Source organism: Giraffa tippelskirchi, chromosome 10, assembly GCF_054371585.1.
Source record: "Giraffa tippelskirchi isolate mGirTip1 chromosome 10, T2T-mGirTip1v1.2.pri, whole genome shotgun sequence".
In the NCBI taxonomy this organism is placed as follows: domain Eukaryota; kingdom Metazoa; phylum Chordata; class Mammalia; order Artiodactyla; family Giraffidae; genus Giraffa; species Giraffa tippelskirchi.
In genome coordinates this window covers 53531226-53557713 of record NC_137284.1, presented here as the reverse complement: position 1 = coordinate 53557713, position 26488 = coordinate 53531226, and the positions used below count along the sequence as shown (strand labels likewise).

At 37.1% G+C, this 26488-nt stretch overlaps 1 long non-coding RNA gene across 1 annotated transcript in view; it reads left to right on the top strand.

Moving 5' to 3' along the window:
• LOC145523761 (uncharacterized) overlaps positions 1-26488 on the top strand; it is a 49556-nt gene that overhangs the window by 1715 nt on the left and 21353 nt on the right. The gene's annotated exons all lie outside the window — the stretch shown is intronic.

The following is a 26488-nucleotide window of genomic DNA, read 5'->3' as shown; positions in this document are numbered from 1 at the left end:
AGTCCTTTTTGCAGTCTCCACCTAGCTGGTGAACTCCTTGTTTGTGGCAGAGTTAACACCTCTAGACTTTGAAGCCTGGCCTCTGAACACCTCACAAGATGGCTAGGACTTCACCTTTAGAAATCAATTTTCCAGATGCTTTCACCCCACCAGGCATCATGTATTCAATACACTGAAAGTCTGCACTCCATTTATCACTGGGATCCTATCACTTCCTACATATCATAATCACACTCTTAGAGTTGACCCCTGACTGAAATGTGCCCCTTGGACACTCTTGTCCAGCCTCCCTTACCCTAGGCAGCATCCTCAGCTCTGTGGGTTCCTCCAAACTCTGTTTGCTTGCCCTGGCTGGCAGACTAAACACTACCTCGACCCACCAATATATTTCCCTCCATGGCTGAAGATGGAATGCCTTCTAAAAAATTCATTTAAAGATAGAGGAGCTCAAAGGACCCATCAGCATGAAGGATACCACATAGTAAAGTTTAACACACGTCATGAAGATGAATTTAGGAAAGGGGTAGAAGAGTGCCTCCAAACAGAGGAAGTGGGGTAACGCTGGCAGGGACTAGGCAATCACCAAGCTCAGCAGGAAATGGAAAGGAGATTAGTTTGTGGGGGGCATCCAGATGGAAAGTGGGGAGGAGTGTGGCCACCTGGAGCAGTGAGGCGCTCCCCGAGAGCTCAAAGCCCCTCCCTCAGTGGGAGGGACGGTGGGAGAACACTTCTGTACTGAACATTCACTTTTAGCATATAAGGAAAAAATAAAATAGCCAAAGTTAAGATTTCAGGGCTCAAATCTATGTCAGAACCACTATGAAACTATAAAACAACCTAAGTTGAGAAATTGATTTCCATGTACCATTTCACTTTTTAACCCAGTGAAATTTTGACTATAGACTTAAGCTAACTGGATTAACTCTGTGAACCATCTCATAATTCCCACTAAGTGCTCAAAATAGAATTGCATTTAATCATATATGTACATATATATATTTATACATACAGTATATATAATACCTATATGTGATATTCAGACACAATTTATTGAGGAGAAATTAAGTGAATAATGCCATGTGGTTACAAACTCAAAACTGGCAGTATTAGAATGTTGCTTTCCAGTCACTAATTCCAGTCAATGTAGTGATTAGAAAGGCATGCTAACCTTACTGTAATCTGACTTCAGTCAAACATAAGGAGATAGGCTTATGCTATTTTTAATAGACTTTTCATAATAATCCCACAAATATAAAGAAACAAAGGGATTGGAAGAAGTCCATTCAAAGGCACATTATATCCCTGATACAAATACAAAGCCTAGTTCCTCTCTCTTTGGCCAACTCAAAAATAAACTATGTAAATGGGATAAAATGGATTAAGAAAGCCTTAGTGTAAGTGTCAAAGATAGTCATAAAATGCAATATATCCTTTCTTGCTCATTCTGCATTGTCTTGTCATCTGAAGAAACTTCTCTGGTTGGTTAGTAGCCTTGGAACACTTGTAATCTGCCCTTGCTCTTTGCCTTCTGTGAATTCTAAAATCCTTGTTGTCACCAGAAAAAGAAAATGGGCCAATGTCTTTTATAAATGTAGATGCCAAAACTGTCAACAAAATACTAGCAAACAAAATCTACCAACATATTAAATGAATTATAAAACATGTGTATAAACACCGAGTAGGATTTATCCCAGGAACGCACAGTTGGTTTAATATCTGAAAATCAATTAATGTAATATAACATATCAATTTTAAAAAGGAAAAATAAAACCATATGACCAGCTAAATTAATGCAGGAAAAGCATTTGACAAAAATCCAATCCCTTTCCTGATTTAAAAAAACTCAAAACAAAAACAAGAATAAGTGATGCATTCATCCTCTAGGGCTGCCATAACAAAATATCATGAACTGTATTTTTCACAGTTCCTAAGACTAGAAATCCAAGATAAAGTTATCATCAGAGTTGGTTTCTGGTGAGGTCTCTCTAGTTTGCAGGTGGTGGCCTTCCAACTGTGTCCTCACACAACGTTTTCTCCCTGTGTGCATGGAGAGAGAAAGAGAGAGAATTCTAGTGTCTCTTCCTCATCTTATGAGAACACAAGTCCTATAGAATTAGTACCCCACCCTTGTGGCTTCATTTAAACCTAGTTATCCCCTTAAAGGCCCTATCTTCAAATGTAGTTACATTGAGCGTTGTTATGGCCTCTATATATGAATTTGGGATGGAGACAATTCAGTTCATAACAAATAGGGATATCCTGAACCTGATAAAAGGTATGTATGAGAAACCCACAGCTAACATCTTACTTAATAGGAAAAGACTAAATGCTTTTTCCCTAAGATCAGGAATAGGACAAGGGTTTCTACTTTTATTGCTTCTACTCATCATTTCACTGGAGGTTCTAGCTAGAGCAATTAGGTAAGAAAAAGAAATAAGTATATTCATATTGTAAAGGAAGAAGTAAAACTATCTATTTGCAGGTGTTATGATTTTGTATATAGACTGTCCTAAAGAATCCACAAAAATATTTGAGTTAATAAGTGAGTCCAGCAAGTTTGCGGGAAACAATATCAATATGTAAAAATCAGTTGTAAGTCTATATGCTAACAAAGAACAATGCAAAAATGAAATTAGAAAAACAATTCCATTTACAATAGCATCCAAAGAATAAAATACTAAAGAATAAATTTAACAAGAAGGGGCAACACCTGCATAAGGAAAACTACAAATTACTATTGAAAGAAATTAAATGGAAAGACATACCGTGTTAATGGATTGGAGAGTTTAATATTATCAACATGGTAACGCTTCCTAAGGTAATCTACAGATTCAGTGCAGTCCCTATCAAAATCCCTATAGTCTTTTCTTATAAAAATGGAAAATTCAACCCTAAATTCCATATACAATTGCAAGCAACCTTGAATGCTAAAACAATCTTGACAAGGAGAGAAGAACAAATTTGAAACATTGCTACTTCTCATTTTCAAAACTTACTACAAATCTACCACTTCAGTGGTAGTGGCATAAGGATAGACATATATGTCAATGGATAGAATTGAGAGTCTAGGGATAAACCCATATATCTATGGCTAATTGAATTTTGATAAGGATGTCAAAACCAATCAATCAATAAGGTACTGTTTTCCACAAATAGTATTGGTACAGTTGCACACCCAATACGCAAAAGAATAAAACTGAAGCCTTACCTCATAAAATATGCTAACATTAACTCAAAATTTATCAACAATTTAAGTAATAAGGACTAAAATGTTACAACTATTTGAAAAAAACAGGAATAAACATCCATAACATTGATTTGGCATATTTCCTAGACATGACACTAAAAATACAAGCAACAAACAGATACATTGGGTTTCATCAAAGTTGAAAACTTTTGTGCATCAATGGACACTATCGAAGAGGGTAAAAACAACTCACAGAATGGGAGAAAATAATTCCATCTTATATCTGATGAGGGTCCATCACCTAAATTGTATTTAAAGAACTCTTACAACAGAAAGACAAACAACCTAATTTAGAAATGCACAAAGGATTTGAATGACATTTCTCCAAAGATGATATACAAATGGCCAAGAAGCACATGAAAAGATGCTTAGTATCTTTAGTCATCAGGGAAACTGAATTCTAAACCACAATGAGATAGCACTTTATAGTCACTGGGATGGCCAGATTAGAAAGTGGAAAATAACAAGTGTAAGTGAGGATATGGAAAAACTGGAAACTAATACTCTGCTGGTGGGAATGTAAAATGGTACAATTGCTGTGGAAAACAATTTGGCCACTCCTCAATAACCTAAACATAGAATTATCATTTATTGTTATTGTTCAGTTGATAAGTCATGTCCGATTCTTTGCAACCTCTTGGACTGCAGCATGCTAGGCTTCCCTGTTCTTCACTATCTCCTGGAGTTTGCTCAAATTCATGTCCATTGTGTCAGTGATGCCATCCAACCATCTCATCCTCTACTGCCCTCTTCTCCTTTTGCCATATGACCCAGTAATTCCACTCCTAAATATATACCCAAAAGAAATCAAAGCATGTGGGCAAACAAGAGCCTATACATGAATATTCATAGCTGCACTATTCGTGATAGCCACAAAGTGGAAATAACCCAGATGTCCACTAACTGATGAGCAGATAAATATTAACAAAATGTGCCCTTACCACACAGCAGGGAATAGGGAGTGACTTCTTAATGGGTACATTTGGGGTGACAAAAAATTCTGAACTAAGGGTAGTGATTTTTTATAAGCCACAATTTTAAAAAAGTGTAATTACCAATTCTGTGTCATGCTTTCAACTTTATAAGATGTCTACACATGACAAATATTTTGGAACTCAGGGAAGTAGCATCATGGTCATTCAACAGAAGGAAAAAGGCACAAAATGCAGTGTCTTCCTTAGGCCCTCAAATTCTGCCTGAAACTTAGTACAAACTCAAAAAGTGAATGAATAAATGACTGAACAAAATAATGAACAAACAAACTGGGATTCAGGAAGCACAATTGACTTCCAAGTTGATATAACTGGTGAGGGAGAGCTGACATGCATTGTGAGCTAACTGCAGTTCAATTTTATGTCATCTTACAGGAAGTTGAGCCAGAATTTAAGCCAATACCTTCAGTCCACATCCATTCCACTGTATCATGCTCTCTGCCAGAAATATATTATTTTTTCTGTACTTCAAGGAATTATTAATAATTTAGTAAAACAAACAATATACATCCATCATGCCCCATTAGTTTAGGTAGCATATAACAAAACACAACAAATTCTTCTAGAAAAGAAGCCAATTTTCACAAAGCTAAAAGGCAAGATTTTCCTAAATGTAGTTTTGATAAACTGAGACATGTTCTCAAAATCTAACCACATACACAATCCTACACCACCAGCCTATTGTCAGAGCCTGTGCCATCCCAGGGCTCAGCCATAATGCTCCCAGGCATGAAGTGGCCTCTCATGTCCTTCATAACCCTGTACGGTGAAGCAGAAATAGTTATAACAAGGGACTTTGTCGCTTATCACTCTAGACCCTGCATCATGCCATGTAATGTTAGCTAGAGACTACTTCCACAGGGCCCCAAGCATCTGCTTAAAAATAAAAAATAAGTATCTACTTGTCAAAAGATTTGTTTACTTAACACACAATATGAATACATGGATGACTTGTTGGATTAAAAAACTTCAATCTGGATATTGAATCACAGGTGTTCTTATTTACATACAAAGACTTGACTTTAAGAAGTTAGATAAGTAATGCGACCACTCAGGATCCAACACAAGGAAGGTAATAAAGTGTCCTGGCTAAGAGCTCTGCATCTGAAGTCAGACAACCTGAACCAGAACACTAGCCAGGCCTACCCTTCCCAGCAACACCCATCACCTTGACCAAGCCTCACTGGGCTCCCTTTTCTTTATCTGTTTAATAGATTAGTGACACTATCTAACTCAAAGTGTTAGTATAAGAACTGAAATTAAAATACACAGCGTATGTGAAATACTTAGCGTGGTGCCTGGCAGATAGTGATCACTTGAAAATATAAGCTATTATGAAAATTCACACCATTTGTTAGTATATGTTAGTCCAGAAATGGCATTAAGAAAAAAGAGTTGAAAACCATGATAAAGGTGGTAGTTTGAGTCTCTGATGCAAGGAACTTACAAACACAGAATTTCTCCCCAAAAACAGATTTCTGGGCACAGTGTCATCAGTGTCATCATCATGAGAAAAAGAATTAAAAAGAAGCTACATTCCATGGTCCAAAGCTTTCAAAATAAGTGTGAAGGAGTTTTGGGTGATGCTCAGAAATGTTCAGGGATTCAGCTTGGGTTGGAATTTTCAAAGAATATATACAAGATGAAAAGAGCACGCAATCCAGGACAAAAACATGAGCAGATGCTTGGCCATCCAAAGGCAATGGGGCTTCTAGAAAACTGACTACAGCAAAGACTGCTCTTTAAGCTCTGTTCAGAGGAAGAAATGTGAGGGAGGAGTGGCCGGAGCTGGTGGTGGAAAGTGTGGGGAATTCCTAACAAAAGGAAAATGAAGCCCAAGACGAATGGGGAAATGAGAGCCTCAGGCTGTGCTGAATCAGGTCAAAGCCAAGAAAACTGCATCCCAGGCAATGGTGCAAACTTCAAGTAAGTTGACTCAATAATAATGCAGACAGACCGGGGATCAAATTCCTGTTCTGCCTGTTTCACTTTGGGCTCATCTTTTTTTCTCTCTCTCAGCTCCATCTGTTTGTCTATATGATGAAAATAGTAGTATTAGGTTGTTGACAATTTAATGATTCAATATAATATTTAATTTGCCCATGTGTTAACAGTGATAGATTAGATAACATATAATTAATTTCACTGTGCTTAGATCACAATACAGGTTAGCTCCGGCTCACCTATACTGGAAGATTTGCCAGATAGCTGGACATGGGAAAGTACCAAAAATGTTCTGATTTTATACAAATAAAATACTCATACTTTAAAAATTTAAATATGCTAAACAGATCACTTAAATTTCCTAATAAAAATAATGTCATGTATATCATTATGCCCAGGGTACTTTTCTTTAATAACCATTGTCTTATTTTGATTCTGAAAATGATCTTTTGAGCTGTATGACTAATGTGGGTCCCCTTGCCATATCCCAGAAAGTGAGTGATTGGTTTGAAGACAGTCCACACATGGTAGAGATGAGACTCCCAGCAGAGGTTTTAATATCTGTTCACTGTACCACACCCCCTTTTGTATTTGCAAGTGAAAACTCCCAGAAATGTCTCTTCAGCTGTAAAGCAAAGCAAGCCCTTGACTGTGAGACCCTGGGTCATACCCAGTGTCCTTGGAAGAGGGAGGTCTGGTTACTTGGGAACTGGCTGGGTGGAGCAGGGGTCCTCTTCACTCTCTTAAGAAGGTGGTGAGGACCAAACATTTTCCAGTTTGGAGGGATTCTTTCAGGAAAGCTGCCCCATCTGAGCTGCTTAATACGGAGGAATCCCTTGCGTCATTATCTAGTGGAGGGGAATAGGGATTTGGGTTTTAAGCTGGTAGTTATTAGAATTAATTTCCTATTTTCAACCAAAGGTCACCTTCCCCATTTTGTTCGTTCTGTCATAGATTGTAACACTTCCTGACTGACTCAGTTTAAAAATAGGGAGAAGAGGAAAAGTTCACTTATTTATTTATTTGGCCACTCAGCTTGCAGGATCTTAGTTCCCTGACCAGGGACTGAACCCACACCCTGGGCAGTGAACCTAACCACTGGACCACCAGGGAATTCTCAAGCCCATGTGGTTGAGTATGCAAGCACCAGGCAGTAAGGGTAAGCTTGAGATACCTACAGTAGCATCAAATCAACATATCTTTCAAGTCTGTCTTGCTGCTTGCCTCAAATAATCTCATTACAATTCATAACCAGAAGAGCAAGCACATTCATGCACAGCCCGTGTGTGCCTGATCCTCTCCCCAACAAGTAAGGCTGCTGTGAATGTTGCTAGTGTCTTAGGGTCACTTTCCAAACAGTTTGAACCTCCCTGCAGGGCCTGCAGCTCTGCTCTCCATCACATGCTCGCTTCAGTAAATAAGAGACAGGACGCAAACACCAGAGCCAGTTCTCTTTGGTGAGAGCCAATTGTTGAAGGCTTCTTCAATTTATTCATATCAAAGAAGAAAATAACAATACGCCACCCACAAATGCCTCTTTTAATGTGTCACCTCCTCCTCATTCAACCTTATCCCCAGTGAAGATCCAGAATTGTACTTTACTCTGCATTTGTAGTACAAGAGAACTTCATCCTTATCTTGTTAAATACAGTTTGTATTAAGTTTCCACTAAAACTGTTCTTCTTGTTAAATGAGAAAAGCAATACAAACTCTTTCCAGTTAAGTGTTCCTCTTTTCTCTAGATCTTCAGCAGTATTTTAGGGTTTAAAGGAAGCAAGTCTCGTCCTAAAATGTAAATATAGATCTTCCATTGGCTCCAGACATGGCTTTGCCTTGTGGCTGAATTTTGCAAACAGACAAAAACAGAATGGCCTTTCTACATTACTCAAGTTCTCAAATTACTCTGTTAGACGTTCAATCATTTATATTCATAATGAAGACAGAGCTTACTATGAGGGGAATGTACACTATTTTTTCATTCCAGGATGCCATTGATTATATACCTACCATAAATTTAATCACACCTGTAAGCATTCAAGGTGAAGAAATACGAGATTAATTTCCTACATGTTAACCTTTATAATTTAGAATGCATTATATGATCAAAATACATATATTAGTCATATATAGATCATAAAATGCATCTCAATATGAAGAATGTGAGCATATGAGAAAACTCCAGATCTGGGCTTTGAGAAACTTAATATTTGCTTTCACAGTTTCTTGTTTGTTTATTCAGTGTTGCCCCTTGTCTCATCCCAGTCTGTGTTATTAATTAAATTGTAAAAATTATATTCTTTCCTGTTGGTGAAAATTAGATTTCTGAAATACAGACCAGGCATCCTAAGAGTTGGTAAATAGGAGAAACAGAAGAATGAGTAAGGGTGGTGAAAAAAAGTAGCTGTTTTTAGGGAGAATATTTGGGAAGAATGCCAAATCTATCCAGGGTCCAGTATGAGAGTAGTCAGAGTAGTTTTGTCTGTTTGCTTGTTTTTAAGGCTTCAGAGTCAGAATCATCTCTGGGAAAAATATTTCTACATAGAAGAGGATTAATAAAGTGGCTGTGTGAAAAATCTAGTTGTCCTGGGATCACCTGGTTGCAAAGGTAATTTATACTGAAAACTGAGAGGTCATTACTTGGACCCCAGTAATAAAGGACCCATGATAGAAGGAAACAAATTATCTTGCTTTGGAGAGATATCAGAGGCAACTAACAGAAAGATTATTGGGTTAATTTGAGTAGGTCTCTATTCAATGAGAAGGAAATGGCAGCCCACTCCAGTATTCTTGCCTGGAGAATCCCAGGAACGGCGAAGCCTGGTGGGCTGCCGTCTATGGGGTCGCACAGAGTCAGACACGACTGAAGCGACTTAGCAGCTATTCAATGAATTATCTATATATACACGGTATAAGTAATCTACTGGGACCGTGTTATACTCAATATATGCCAAGATTGTTCTGGTCATTTTTTAATATGTTTCCTTGTCTCCAAACACTATTTAATGCATCATTTTAGAGAAACCTCATTGCAAGTGGATGATGGATATTTTAGAGGTCAGAATATTCATCAATTCCAAACACAGTACTCTTCTGTTAAAGAAATAAGATGATCATTACAGGCACATGACAGAATGGAAACATTGAGAAACCAAACTTATCTTGAAGATAACCATCTCAGAAAAGAACTAAGCCTGCAATTATAGTGACCACCACCAGCTGACAGTAGTGCTGAATCACCACCTGGTAGTGGTTCTTGAGCAGATATCTGCATCCCATCAGTGTGGAGCTCATGCCTGGGGCATAGCAACAGACAACATGATTCAATAATTTAGATTTCTTTATTTTCAAAATGCTCCTCAGGATATTTTTCCTAGATGAAAAATTGTAACCAATGCTCTTTATAAATATTTGAAGAAAATAAAATATCTTAAAAATAATCTGTAATATCACCTCTCAGAAATTATCTTATTTTGTATTCCTTACAGTCTTTTTCCTTTGTGTATATATTTTCATAATTAGGATATATGTGTATGTGCCTTCATACATGTCAACATATATATGCATATGTGTATCTCTCTACATATAAACACACACATTTTTATATACATTCATTATTTTACACCCAGTGCTTAGCACAGTCCTTGGCATGTAGTAGGTTAATACAAAATTAGTTAAAGTAACTGATAATTGGATTTGTAGATTTAAAAGATTGGAGGATTGAAAACACAGCAAAATAGAGAAAGAAAAATAGAATTGCTCAAGGGTGAAAAATAAGCAACAGATTCTTTTTGTCCCTTGTTACATCAGACATAGGCTATTGTCTTACAGGTCTTTATCTTTGTTGTGCCTCTTAAAGAAAGATAAACTCAAGGAAAAAATGTGCAGTTACGGGTTTGGGAGGGTGGTCATAAGCTTTTTTTTTTTTTTTTTTTTAGTTTATTACTTCCTTGTTTATTTTTTTAAGTTTTTATTTTTTTTTAATAAATTTATTTATTTTAGTTGGGGGCTAATTACTTTACAATATTGTAGTGGTTTTTGCCATACATTGACATGAATCAGCCATGGGTTTACATGTGTTCCCCATCCTGAACCCCCCTCCCACCTCCCTCCACATCCCATCCCTCTGGGTCATCCCATTGCCCCGGCCCTGAGCATTTGTCTCATGCATCGAACCTGGAATGGTGTTCTGTTTCACATATGATAATATACATGTTTCAATGCTATTCTCTCAGAACGTCCCACCCTCACCTTCTCCCTCAGAGTCCATAAGACTATTCTATGCATCTGTGTCTCTTATTCGGTCATAAGCTTTTGAACCCACAAATTAATCACACAACTTGGGCTTCCCTGGTGGCTCAGAGGGTAAAGCGTCTGTCTGCAGTGCAGGAGACCTGGGTTGAGAAGGAAATGGTAGCTCACTCCAGTATTCTTGCCTGGAAAATCCCAGAGGGTCGCAAAGAGACACGACTGAGTGACTTCACTTTTTTTTTTCCTCCCCTTCATGGGAAACAAATGATCACTTTATCAAACGGAAATGCAAGATCACTACCCTCAGGTAATAACAACAAGGTTAGGGATGTGGCTCAGGGTAGGAGTCCCAAACTGGACTACTTAGATTCTCTTTCATGAACTCTGTAGGTGAGCGGCTGAGAAAGTGTCTTGGTGATTGGAGCTTAGCCTAGAAGTCAAACCTTCTAGAAGTCTGACTGTAATTCCGTACTTAGGAGAAGGTAGAGGGTCAAGGAAGAAACACTAAACTCCTTAGAGAGAAACCAAAGGGTGGGGAGGACACATCCCATTTATTTTCCCTGTTATGTGTCCTCTGTGTGTGCCCTAATCAAACATGACCACTTAATTATTTCTCTTATGTCCAGTAAAAAATCTTCTAGGAGCTTCTTGTTCTGTTTTCATGGATTTATTACAACATAGTTTATAATTTTGTCTGATGTTGTCCCTGTCAATGGGATCTTCTACAGATATTTTTCCCATTATTTACGCTAGTATAGAGAAATTCTTTTTCATCTGTTCCATTTACCAAACTTTATTATTGGTTGTAATAGTTTTTACACTTAATATTCTCATATTTCCTAGATAACATTATACCATCTACAAATAATGAAAATTTTGTCTATTCTCCAATATTTGAATCCATTACTTCTGCTTTATTCCTTGCTTTATTGGCTATAAATTCTAGTATAATGTTAAACAATGGGTACAATTATCTTTTAATTTTGTTACATGAAGTCATTTCTAATGGATTACATTTAAATGGGATATTGGCTGCTGCCACAACATACATGGAGTTTACAAACAAGATCTGTAATTTTAGGGTATATTTTGCTCAAAATCAGCTGGAGATCTCCAATTAAACTGTTCAGGTAGAGGGCTAAAAATCTTCAGCATTTCTAGGTTTCAACAAAAGGAATTCTTGGAAATGAAGCTGAAACCACCCAAGGACCTATCTAGCTTCTGCATCCAGCTCAAAGTTGAAAGCAAAGAAAGAATTGAACAAATTTAAGCAGTTAAGAGTGTAAATGGTAAACTAGATTTAATTGTGAATATCTACAACTGAGTTTTGAATTATCTAGACATGTAGAAACATTTCAATAAAGCTCTCATATCTTTATTTTGAGTAAATTCATATTCTATACCATAATAGTACAGAAGTCTCAGCTTGTGTCATCTCAATTAGGAAAACAATCATATAAAGAATGGCTGTTTATGTCATGAGTTTTGTCTTATAAATGTTTGTCAAAAGGAGGTGCTAATGAATAAAGGCAAAAAGATGATGCCTATGAAAATGTTTAGACTTCAACACATACCCATTTTAACACAGAAATGTTAGACTACTCTTCATTTAACAGGATTTACTCTGAAGTACCGGATATCTCAGCTTTCTGGAGAATTTTTTTCTCAATTAAAAGTAAGTTCTAAAGAGAAAACGCAATTAAAAGCGACAATCATTTAAATTATATTAGCCATAAAATGCATCTATGAAAAAGTTTATATTTTTAAGCTAACAAGAAAATAGTTTTTAAAAGTGTTTTGTAGAAAGGCAAGATGTTACCGTCTAAAAGGAGCATTTTAGTGTTTAGAATAAATATCAACAGCACTGAAGTTAGTAAAACACTAAAGATGACTTTGTTCTACACTGCCTCTGATTATCACTTGATACAGTTAGCTTACAAATTTGATTCTAGATCACAGCTACCAAGCCTGAAGAAATTGTTGTTTTAGACTTTAAAAAAAAATAGCCTCATTCACTTTGAGAAGTTTCTATATTCTTGGTACCCAAATGAAATAAAGTCAATGCAAACAAAGAAAATTTATAAGTCCATTTCACTTATGAGTGTAGGTGCAAAAATCTTAAATAAACTATGGGTCACTAAATCCAATAGAATTTTTAAAATATTGCCATGAAATGCTAGGAACAGAAGTATACTTCAACATAATAAAATCTATAATGTAATCTGCCATGCTAATATGTTAAGGACAAATATGCTATGACTATTTAAATAAATGGAAAAATGGTAACCTGTAAATGGAACACAACTTCATCATATTTTTCATCAAAAATTTATAGTAAATATATACTTGATGAAGAAAATTTTGATGCATTTGATTTAAACCGGCAATCAAAAGGAATAGTCATAATCACCACTACCATTTAACCTAGTGTTGGTATAGGATTGGAAAGGAAAACATAAAACTATGCTTATTTGCATGTGACATGATTACCAATGCAGAAAAAGTATCAGATAACCTATTAAAATTAGCAAAATTTTCAGCAACTATCCTGTACACAAGGTTCATCTACAAAATTCAATAGCATTTTCAAATACCAGCAAAAATCAATGACTTCTGTTGTCAATCATCATTGTTCATGACAGCTGTTTTCTACAAATTCAGCATGAGGACTGAGGTGGCAAATACAGAATTATCGCTTCTGGAGGAAATAGAGGCTTAAGTTCCTATGAAACTCTGGTTACAACAAATTTATTAACTGATCAATATATAACTTGATTTTGCATGCATGTCTGTTTAAAAACACCTTAGTTGATATACATTATTGATTCATTAACACTGAACACAAGGCCAACACACACAAACATTTTCTCCATGAGGCAAGTTCTTCCTTTGGTTATTGAATTTATGGTAATCGTTAACTTTATTTCAAGAAATCTTATATTGAAGTTAACTGTAAATTGATTTTTGTAAAAACTTTCCCAACACTCAATCAACTAGCATCAACAAGTAACACAAGATTCTTAAATTCATTTTCTTCTATTTCTTTCAACACTTTCATAAACCATGGATGATCCATAGACTTTGCATTTAGGTACTGAAAGAAATTAACAGATAAATTCATGATCCTTTAATTAAAAGCTTCAAAAAACAGCAAAAGATATTTTCAATATTTATCAAACTGTAGAATGAAACCATAAGAGAAATATCAATCTCTTGCTTTAAAATTCTAAGAAATTCAGATTTTTTAACCTAATATGGCTGGAACACTGTTTTCATTGGAATTAATTTCTCCAATGGATTATTGAATCCATGGATTCAGTTGAATCCATGGATTCAATCTATGGATTATTGAATCCGTAAATTCAATAATATCTATGCCACAAATTCAATTTTCTAGATTGTGAATTGACGGTACAGTTCAGTCGCTCAGTCGTGTCCAACTCTTTGCGATCCCGTGAATCGCAGCACGCCAGGCCTCCCTGTCCATAACCAACTCCCAGAGTCCACACAAACCCATGTCCATTGAGTCAGTGATGCCATCCAACCATCTCATCCTCTGTCATCCCCTTCTCCTCCTGCCCTCAATCCTTCCCAGCATCAGGGTCTTTTCCAATGAGTCAACTCTTCACATGAGGTAGCCAAACTATTGGAGTTTCAGCTTCAACATCAGTCCTTCCAATGAACACCAAGGACTGATCTCCTTTAGGATGAATTCATTGGATCTCCTTGCAGTCCAAGGGACTCTCAAGAGTCTTCTCCAACACCACAGTTCAAAAGCATCAATTCTGCAGCGCTCAACTTTCCTCACCGTCCAACTCTCACATCCATACCTGACTACTGGAAAAACCATAGCCTTGACTAGATGGACCTTTGTTGGCAAAGTAATGTCTCTGCTTTTAAATATGCTATCTAGGTTGGTCATAACCTTCCTTCCAAGGAGTAAGCGTCTTTTAATTTCATGGCTGCAATCAGAAATAGATGTTTTTCTGGAACTCCTTGCTTTTTCAATGATCCAGCAGATATTGGCAATTTGATCTCTATTGCCATATAAACTTGGAAGTTCTTTGAGATAAAATATACCAAAAGTATTAGTTGAGTAGCATTTCATAGCAGATGACACCACCTCTAAAGCTAGAAACTGTGTTTACAGATTTTCAACTGTTAAGTCAATTTGTGTTTGATATTCTTAGGGGAGTATTGTATTTTGTGGTCAGTTATTTGATAGCTTAAATGAAGGTTTTCACTTATAATAAAATATCTTTACTATGTATCCTCGCTTTATAATTTTCTAAGAAAGTTTCTATAGCTCAATAATTTACCACCTTTCTATCTAAAACCTTTTTTTTTTTCTTTGCAGGAATTTAAGCTATTGTATAGATGGCAAAAGTTATAAGTCCAGTTTCTGTTTAAAATCATTTTAAATTTTTGTGTTGGTCATTTAACTCTGATTTCAAGTGATTAATTCTTATAAATTATTTTTCTTATCAATTTTATATTTGCTGAAAATGTCTCTTAACATTATTATCCTTCTTATGTTTAAATTTTACTTTTTTTGCTGTTAGGGCAATCTGTAATTGTCATTTATCACAAACTTTGTTGCATATGTTTTTCCAGTCTCTAACTCTCTCTTTTTTTAATTGGTTCTTATTATTATACACATCTACATCTCCACTTGATTCTGCATCACTGATTTGGCTTCCTTTTAAATGCAAACATCTGGTAATACTTATTTTTAGACTCAAAAAATAAGTTAAATACATTGACTAAATACTGATAACTTTAAAATGTATTTAATAATTACAATTTGCACAAGTAGCAGACTAGCTGTTCCTTTTTTATAATGTGTTCAAATAAATACACTACAACACTACATCAGTGTACAAAAAAAAATCTTTTTAACTAAACCAATTGGTTGACACCAGTCATTAATAGGTCGATAATATGTTTACACATAATAATAGAAATGATGTATGTGCCTGACAACACACCACAGTAAAAGAAAAATATCCTACATAATGAAATAGTTAAGTGCATGTCTATCAAAACAGTTATGTGTGATGGAAAATATTTTACATTATTTCAGATTTTACATTTAAATTAATTAAAACCGAATAAAATTAAAATTCAGTTCCTCAGTGGTAACCTAAGTGCACAGTAACAAGCACTAGCAGAGTTCTAGATGAATTAAATATTTCAGTGTGGAAGAGAAAATTTTACAGTTAATTGAGAAAAATGTAGGGCCATACCTTAATGATCTGGAAAAATGACAAAAGCGTAAAACTTAAGTATGAAACAATCCCCAACAAACTATTATCAGATCATAATAAAACTATTTCTAATGACAAAAAACAAAAAAAATATTTCTAGTGAACAAAATTAATAGATAAATTTGAAAGCAAGATAGAGCCAAGCAGTGGTAGAAATGTGAGATGTAAAAATCCCTTCCTAAAATTCTGGTGGAAGTATAGACTGGCTTTGCTACAGAGCTCAATCTAGCACTATTAGTCAAGGAAGTATAGCAGCTCTTCAATTACAACCCAGCAGACCTCAAGGACTCACATGCGAGGTTGCTTCTTGCAGCATCCTTATAATGCTGGAAGTTGGGGGCCAAAAAGGAATCTTTCCCAGAAGAGTACATATGTAAATGTGGTAGATAACTTCCACAGAGAATCATTTAATATTGGATTGGCCAAAAAGTTTGTTTGGGTTTTTTCTGTACCATCTTATGAAAAATCTAAATGAACTTTTTGGCCAACCCAATAGTGAGAAGAACCAATTGTTGTTCTTCAGTCGCTAAGTCATGTACGATTCTTTGCAATCGCCTGGACTGCAGCATGTCAGGCTTCCCTGTCGTTTACTGTCTCCTGGAGTTTGCTCAAACTCATGTCCATTGAGTCAGTGATGCCATCCAACCATCTTATCCTCTGTCTCCTCCTTCTCCTTCTGCCCTCAGTCTTTCCCAACAGTAAAGTCTTTTCCAATGAGCTCTTCAGGGTCTTTTCCAATGAGCTCTTCGCATCAAGTGGCCAAGGTATTGAGGCTTCAGCTTCAGCATCAGTCCTTCCAATGAATATTCAGGGTTGATTTCCTTCAGAATTGACTGGTTTGATCTCCTTGCTGTCCAAGGGATTCTTAAGAGTCTTCTCCAGCATCAGTTCTTCAGTGCTCAGCCTTCTTTGTGGTCCAGCTCTCACATCTGTACATGACTACTGAAAAAACCATAGCTTTGACTTATGGATCGTTGTTGGAAAAGTGATATCTTTGTTTTTAATATGCTGCCTAGGTTTCTCATAGCTTTTCCAATTCACTTCAGTCACTCAGTCGTGTCTGACTCTTTGAAACCCCATGAACTGTAGCATGCCAGGCCTCTCTGTCCATCACCAACTGCCGGAGTCTACCCAAACCCATGTTCATTGAGTCAGTGATGCCATCCAGCCATCTCATCCTCTCTCGTCCCCTTCTCCTCCTGCCTTCAATCTTTCCCAGCATCAGGATCTTTTCCAAAGAGTCAGCTCTTTTCATCAGGTGGCCAAAGTATTGGAGCTTCAGCTTCAACATCAGTCCTTCCAAAGAATATTCAGGACGGATCTCCTTTAGGATGGACTGGTTGGATCTCCTTGCAGTCCAAGGGGATCTCAAGAGTCTTCTCCAACACCACAGTTCTAAAGCATCAATTCTTTGGCGCTCAGCTTTCTTCACCGTCCAACTCTCACATCCATACATGACCACTGGAAAAATCATAGCCTTGACTAGACAGACCTTTGTTGGCAAAGTAATGTCTCTGCTTTTTAATATGCTGTCTAGGTTGGTCATAACTTTTCTTCCAAGGAGCAAGCGCCTTTTAATTTCATGGCTGCAGTCACCATCTGCAGTGATTTTGGAGCCCCCAAAATAAAGTCAGCCACTGTTCCCACTGTTTCCCCATCTATTTCCCATGAAGTGATGGGACCGGATGCCATGATCTTAGTTTTCTGAATGTTGAGCTTTAAGCCAACTTTTTCACTCTCCTCTTTCACTTTCATCAAGAGGCTCTTTAATTCTTCTTCCCTTTCTGCCATAAGGGTGGTGTCATCTGCATATCTGAGGTGATTGATATTTCTCCCGGCAATCTTGATTCCAGCTTTTGCTTCTTCCAGCCCAGCATTTCTCATGATGTACTCTGCATATAAGTTAAATAAGCAGGGTGACAATATACAGCCTTGATGTACTCCTTTTCCTATTTGGAAGCCGTCTGTTGTTCCATGTCCAGTTCTAACTGTTGCTTCCTGAGCTGCATACAGGTTTCTCAAGAGGCAGATCAGGTGGTCTGGTATTCCCATCTCTTTCAGAATTTTCCACAGTTTATTGTGATCCACACAGTCAAAGGCTTTGGCATAGTCAATAAAGCAGAAATAGATGATTTTCTGGAACTCTCTTGCTTTTTCGATGATCCAGCGGATGTTGGCAATTTGATCTCTGGTTCCTCTGCCTTTTCTAAAACCAGCTTGAACATCTGGAAGTTCACGGTTCACATATTGCTGAAGCCTGGCTTGGAGAATTTTGAGCATTACTTCACTCGCGTGTGAGATGAGTGCAATTGTGCGCTAGTTTGAGCATTCTTTGGCATTGCCTTTCTTTGGGATTGGAGTGAAAACTGAACTTTTCCAGTCTTGTGGCCACTGACAAGTTTTCCAAATTTGCTGGCATATTGAGTGCAGCACTTTCACAGTATCATCTTTCAGAATTTGAAATAGCTCAACTGGATGTACATATTAAACGTAGAGAAATCTCTAAAACAAATAGTGCTTAGTGGGGAAAAAAAGAGTAATAAACAAAATGGATATTATGATATCATGTGGATAAATTAAAAATACATGCCAACCACAACAATACCAATAACACAGTTTGAAAGAATACTCACAAAATATATATTAAAAATATCAAAATTATTGTCTGTAGGATAAGAACAATTGCAATGAGGTGGACTAATGGTTACAATGTTTCATAAGCTGGGGGTATGATTAATTAAATTTTCTATCTTTGAGATCCAAGAAAATTGTTCTGAAGGACACTGTATGACAGGATGACCTGAGATAATTTTCCACAGACACCCAATTCAGTATAAAACATTTTTAAGACTATGTTCTAATGCATTGCGCGGAAGTAGATAATGAAGTGTGAAAAGAATTCACAGATGTAAGCAGGCACTTAAGCCCTTTTTCCAGAAGCATCAAAGGAATACTATTGAAATCAACTTTCTGATTTTATTTCCACACATGGAGCACAAGAGCAAGAGATAAAGTGATCTCCCAAGTTGAGACATCAAATATATGCCTACTTAAAGTCAAAATTCAAAGGGATAGGGCAATTTAGAAACAAATGACATCATACAGAGGGCCAAAGGGGAAGCTCACCTACCTTGGTTTTAGCACAATGCAAAAGGGGACAAAATTTCCCTTGATATTTCATCATCTCTACTGGCTTTCACACATATTTTCAACTCAAATTCCAGCTGTCTCTATGTTTTGAACAGTCTCGTGCCAGAAATTCAAGTGGTCTCAAGTTAGTAATATTCAAAATTTCTTAGAAGGAAAGACAAATCCTTTCCAGGAAATCCAATTTTCACTCAGTTCTCAAAGAATTCCCACAGATACATTTCAAAGGAACATCATAAAATGTAAAAGGAAATATAGTAGAATGAGTAAAAACTGGCTGACGGTAAAATGTGGCAAAGAAAGAAATTCTTTCTCCAGGTATACTGGAAAAAGAAGGAAGCATACCAAATTTCTGAAACTATTCTCTAGTTCTAAAATTCAAAAAGTAATAGCAGATTAGATACAGCTAAAGGCAGAATTATATATCTGAAAATTAAATCTGAAGAAATTATTGAGACTGCCACACAGGATGAAAATGAGATGTTAAATTTGAAGATGAGCTAAGACATGAAGAACAGATTGTCATGGTTTTACACACATTTATTTCGAGTCTATAAGAGAGAAATGAAGCAATGTTTTTATTGGTGGTCACTAACAATATTCTAGAATTGATTATAAGACACCATTCTTGAGATTCAGGTAGCCCAAAAAATCTAAAAATGAAAATTTATGCCCAGATTCAAAGTGTTGATATTTCAGAACACCAGTGATAAAGACTTGAAAATTATGGAGAAAAAAGCGAAAACTGAAAAAAATAAATGGCAGTTACACTGACAGTTGACTTGGCAACAGTGGAAGCCAAAAGATACCACTGCAGTGTTGGCAAGAGAGAACTGCCAATCTAGAAATGTACACATAATAAACTCTCTTTAAAGTTCAATCACTTAAAAAAAAAAGACAAGAGAAAGACAGAAATTTTTCTCAGATAAACAACAACTGATCTATAAACATTTGGTAAAGAAAATTTTAAAGGATGTTCTTTAAACAGAAGGACTATAACTGACCAGCAAGAAGGAATAACAAGAAATGAATTTATAAATGTAACAGGTAGCCATTGACTATATGGCTTACCATATACTTAAAAAACTTAAAATTGGTGCTTAGGCAAAAGTAGAGTTAATCCAAAATATCTGAACCAAAAAACAAAAGCATACTTATTTTAAATCTTTGTGTTGTTTATGAGTAAGGCAGATATATTGGTGAGCTATATGTTTTGTTCATTGTCCCTTTTAAAATATCCAGAATAATCACTGGTTTGAACAACAAGGGTTTGAACTGTGTGAAAAAGTGAAAATGAAAGTGTTACTTCCTCTGTCGCACCCGATTCTTTGCGACCTCGTGTACTATAGCCTGCCAGGCTCCTCTGTCATGGAATTCACCAGACAAGAATATTGGAATGGGTAGTCATTCCTTTCTCCAGGGAATCTTCCCTGTCAAAATACCCAAGATAATCACTAATGCATAGTGATTAACAACAACACTTAATCTTAAACAACAGAGATTTGAACTGTGTGGGTCCACTTAAATGTGGATTTTTTTCAATAAACAATCAACCTTCTCTATTTATGGTTCCACATCCATGGATCCCAATAACTAGTGATCACAAACTTGGTTGAATTCCTGGATACAGAACCTGCAGATAACAGAGGACCAACCACAGAGCATGAGCATCTCCAGATGGTGGTACCCTCCGTGGATTCTGACATCAGTCACTCACAGATAACGAGAGAGAACTATATGTAAGTTCTGAAAGAATTGGAAGAGAAAGAAAAGGAATGAGAAGTTTAAAGTTTCAATCAATCTGAAAGAAAGAAAAAAAAAGAAAGGAAAAAGGAGGTATTAAAAACACAACATAAGATGGTAGAAATACATCCAACTACACTGAAATAAAAATAAAGCAAATGAACTAACATCCCGGGTTAAGTTCCACCTACAATAGAAACAAAAGTTGTAGAATATCTAGGAATAAATACAATAGAAAATGTACAAATTTAGAAGATCTGAACAAAGAAAGTGAGATCCTTGAATAGTAAGACAATGTAGTAGTAGAACTGTCCAAGTCTTTGTGACCCCATGGGCTGGAGTCCATCAGGCTCTTCTCCATCCCTGGGTCGGGAAGATCCCCTGGAGGAGGGCATGGCAACCCACTCCAGTATTCTTGCCTGAAGAATTCCATGAACAGAAGACAATGTAAAAAGTATGTTGATTCTCCTTGGATTGCTCATTCTATTCAACACAAATGCACACAAATTTCCAACGGGTCATTTTCTGCATCAAGCTCGCTCTAAAATTTACTTATTGTTAACAGTCAAAAAGAGCAATGTTGAAGAGACAAGGTGGAGGGATGTGCCTGACCACATATCAAGACATATTATAAACGACATGATTAGGACACATTTCACTGGTGCAGCGATAAACAAATAGATTTAGAAGACAGACTTACACAAACATAGAAATGTGATTGTGACAGAGCTGGTGTTGGAGATAGAGGGAAAATGGTGCAGAAAGCAATTGCTTTTATATGCAGGAAAAAGGGAACTAATATCCCCATCTCACATGACATATTAAAGTCATTTTAATGTAAATTTATTTATTTATGAAATAAATATTGAAAGAAAAACTAATAAACTTTACTAAGATGATGTAGTTGACTTTTATCTAGAAAAGGAAGACTTCATTAGATGCTAAAAGCACATTCTGTCAAGGAAGTGGTTGGCCAATGGATCTTAAAATTACTATGAAGATGTGAAAGGACAACACATATTGAAATAAGACATTTGCACACATCCTGGAGCAAATACTTTTTCCTAAAACATGTGAGTATATTCCCAGTATAAAAAATAACAAAAATGACAAATGATCCAGTAGAGAAGTGGGCAAACTATTTCAATGGGTGCTTCCCACGAGAGAAAAACATGTGAAAACATGTTCAATCTCCCTAATAAGCAAGGGAACTCCAATCAATACTACAGTAATGTTGATTTTATCACTAGGTTGGCAAAGTTGTCAGGTTGAAGCCTGACAATACCAAGAGTCAGCTGCATTGTGGAGTGAGAGTATAGTGGGTACTTCTCATGCCTGGAAAGCAGGACAGCGGTGTACCTACCCATATTAAGGAGGTAGTGTCTAAGTGTGTGGATGCAAGGTCAGAAAAGCAGTAGTTGAAGCAAAACCAGCCAGACTTACTATAATTTCCATGTCTTCATTCAGTAGACTTAAGATTCATTCAGTATCTGAAAGCATAATGACCAAGATAAACCAACTAACAATACCAAAAAAATCACAGAAATGCACAAACCAGCTGCCACCTCTTTTTGCTGCCATAGGGAGAGAATTTATTTTATGGTATGTTTATTTATGGTAATGCCATAAAATAAATATTTCTCCAATATAATTGTTAAGAATCATTAAACTAATGATTATAAGAGAGAAGCCAGTTCTTATGAAATGCTTTACTATGATCCATATGTCACAAACAAGTTTATAAAATATTATATGGGTATAAAAATGTATGCTAGGGTTTTTCAAGTTTTGTTTGCTTTATTTTGGTTTTTTGTGGGTTTTTTTTCACATTCTCTGTGAAGCAATGAATTCATGAAAAAGAAAAAGCGCCATTGATAAAGGTAACCATGCCTTTGTGGTTTCATTCAACAAAATTCAAAGGGCCCATCTGAGTTTTAGTATCCAAGGATCTAAGTGTCCTTGGCAAATTTGCCTCACTTCTCTGGGTGACAGTTTCACAACTGGTTATAGAGAAGACTGATAAGTTGGCAACTCAGTCCAGCTAGTCCTGAAATTCTAAAATTCTAGAATATGTATAACTGAATCACTGAAAATCACCTGAAAATAACATGATGTTGCAAATCGATCATACATCAATAAATAAAATAAATACACTTCTAGGAGACATCACTGATTAGTAGTAAGATGGCAAGTTTTCACAGCTACCTACCAAACTTTCCAATTCTAATTACATTATGTGTGCTCAGCCGCTCCATCGTGTCCAACTTTTTGTGACCCTATGGACTGTAGTCCACCAGGCTCCTCTGTCCATGGGATTTCCCAGACAAGAATACTGGAGAGGGTTGCTATTTCCTCCTGAGGGATCAAATCCATGTCTCCTGCATCTCCTGCATTGGCAAGCAGATTCTTTACCCGTGAGCCACCTGGGAATCCAACTACATTATAGGAGGAAAATATTCCATCATTTTTCTTTGGGCATCACTTCTGCATCCTTTCTTGCTTAAGTAATTCTGAGCCACAGCACTAGTGGTGCAAGTTCTGGGGCTTTGGAGTCAGACAATACTGGGCCTCCCACTCAAGCAAGTGACTAATTCTCTTAGACTGAGGTTTCTTTTCTATCTATTATCTAGAAAGTCTGGATAATATCCTTCCAGTTGGCTTGTTGCAGGGATTAAGCTCATAGTGTCTCTCAAATGCCCAGCCAGTTCTTGGAACAGAGAAGTCCTCAGTGTGTTCCTTGCTACCTGGATAAGCAGAGAACAGAGGGGCATTACCCAGAGAAGAGGGCAAGGAGCATCCCATCTGAGCAGAGCGCACATCATGCCACCACTGGCAGCTCTGCAAATGACCCTCTCTCTCTCTTCCTGTCCTCTGGGCCTCCAGCTGGTTGACTTATCATTCAACCTTACCTCTGCTCCCCGGACTCAGATGCACATCTCTGCCCCCAGGCACTGCCCTCCAAGGAATTCCATTAGACATCTGTCACCCTGGCCCTGGCTGGTGTGGTCCCAAGACCTCCCACAAACATCACGAGCAGAGCCAGACACCAAGCAGTCTCTCTCCAGGCCTCTGCTGCTCACAGCCTCCCAGCCCCAGGCTCTTGCATCATTCTGCCAGCCAGCGACATGCTTCCCTGACACAGTACGAGGGCTCTGGACACTCATGCAGTAGAATTTCACTTCTCTGAATGATTTAAAAATGAACATAGCCCAGGAATACAAAAATATGAAAGACCCAAAATTATTGTCATTATACCCAGTTATTGAAGCTTCCTTCTCCTTATCTGCCCTGTTCTCCTTATCCTGTTCAAATTCAGTTCCCAGGCGACCTTCCTCCCACAATCTCTTGCCGGGTTCCAACTGTCCTGTTCAATGAGCACAGCTCCCTGAGTTCTGATCTGACAGCCTGGAACTTGCTTTACTAACAGTCTTCCTGTCCCATTAGCATGTCTCCATCCTCTTCATTAAATCCTCTGTCAAGCTGCAGGAATGATGGTTTCTAAGATGCAATCTAGACCATAACATTTGTTTCCCTAAGATCCTAAAACATCAAAGATACAATCATTGGGCCCTTGTGATACGGCACTAGATTCAGCACCCACTAGTTCTTCAAATGCATCTTACATTCTTAACATACTGATTTATATGCAGTTTTCCAAATTGGCCACATCCTTTCTTTTGTAAAATCATAGCTTTTGGGAAACAATCTCAAATTTAGAGACAAGTTTCAAATACACTAATAAAAAGCTTCTTCCTTGCAACGTCACTTGATACTAGGTTGCTGACCTGATGTTCAATCAACCTTCAAATGTTTTAGAGTATATTTTCTACAGACAAAGCAATTATCCTATAAACCTGTGTGTGCATGCCACTAAGTTGCTTCAGTCGTGTCTGATTCTTTGTGACCCTATGGACTGTAGCCCACCTGCGGGGCTCCTCTGTCCATGGGATTCTCCAGACACGAATATTGGAATAGGCTGCCATGCCCTCCTCTAGGGCATCTTCCAGACCCAGGGATCGAACCCACGCCTCTTATGTTTCTGTAGTAATGTCCCCCTTTAGTCCTTAATATTGGTAATATATGCTCTGTCTGGCCAGGAATTTACCAATTTGATTGGCTTCTTCAAAGAAGTAACTTTCAAGTTCTCTGTTTACTTTAATCTGAGGTGTAAATCTTTCACTTTCTTTTTAAATCATTTTTAAATTCCATCTAACAATCGTGGTCTTTTTATTTGGAACATTTTCAGCTTTTCGTTTTCATAGCTACTATTTTACATAGGTTGAAATCAAACGTTTTATATTATTTTCTATTTGTTGCACCTGTTCTCGTCTTCATTTTCCTCCTTCCATTCTTCATGTTGGTCTGATTCAACTGGCTTTTTAAAAATAATTTAAAATTTTCTTTTTGTTTTTTTAATTTTTACAATGCTGTTTGTTTCTGCCATACAACAACACGAATCAGTCATAATTATATACACATTCCTGCCCTCCCAACTTCCTTCCCCTCCCTCCAGGTCATCACAGAGCACTAGACTGCTCCCTGTGCTACACAGCAACTGCTCACCAGCTATCCATCTTACACCTGACAGTGTATGGATGTTGACGCTGATTTCTCCATTCGTCCCCCTCTCTCCCTCCCCAACTGTGTCCACAAGTCCATTCTCTACATGGGCATCTCCATTCCTTCCCTGCAAATAGGTCCATTAATACCATTTTTCTAGATTCCATATATATGTGTTAGTATATTATAAAAATATTTTCTTATCTTTCTCTACTTGATAGTTTTACAGTCTTTTATTATTCTTTCAACAGTTACTCTAGATATTACAACATGCTTCCTTGGCTTATTTATAAGTATTTTACCACTTCCTAAGCAATGCTATAGTTCCCTTCCTGTGTTTTGGTCTTTTGCTTTCATGTTGGAAGGAGGAGGGGGAGTAACTAAACTTTTAAATTTGAAGGTAATTTTAGATTCACATGCAGGTGCAAGAAATAATAAGAGAGATCTGTCTACCCTGCCCCTTGTTTCCCTTATGGCAAGATCTTTGGAAACTATGTATCACAATCATGGTATGGGCATTGTCTGACACTGATACATTGATTTTATTCAGATGCACTGTTATACTTTGTGTGTGTGTGTGTGTGTGTGTCCTTCTATCAGTTTTATCACATGTGTGGGTCTGTGTATCTATGGCAACAGTCAACACACAGAAGAGTTCCCTTGCCACAAGAATCCCTGGGGCTTATTTTTGGAACACCTCCCACCCTGTACTGCCGCCCACCCCACCCAGTCCTAACCCCTGGAGACAAGAATCTGTTCTTCATTCTTATAATTTCATCAACTTGATTTATTTATGCCGTTTTTGAGTGTGTTTCTTTGTGTGGTGTTCTTCCTGGTGATGGCTCTAGATATGATAATACGCACATGGGACCTACTGTCTACTGTAAGCCCACTCACGGTCACATTTTACCTGTGGAGTGAAGTGTGAAAACCCCGCTGTCACTTATGTATCTTTACTGTCCCCACTTTTAAGTACCATGATCTTGAGTATCAAGTGTTATAGCTTTTGTTTCCATTATCAAATATCATTTATAAAACTCAAAGAGGAGAATGGTCTCTTGTATGCACTGGTGCTTCTGGTTTTTCTGTTGTCACTGTTGTTCCTTCTTCATTCCTAATGCTCCAACATTTCTTCTTTCCTCATTTCCTTTCCGTTTGAAAAATGTCCTTTAGCCAGTTTTTAAACATAGTTCTTTATGTGACTAACTCTTTTATTTTTCCTTCACTTGGGGATGTCTTCATTTCCTCTTCAGTCCTGAAAGATCATTTTCCTAAATATGAAATTCACGGATAACAGTTCTTTCTTTCCGCATCTGAAAAAGTGGTCTGCATCTGTCTCC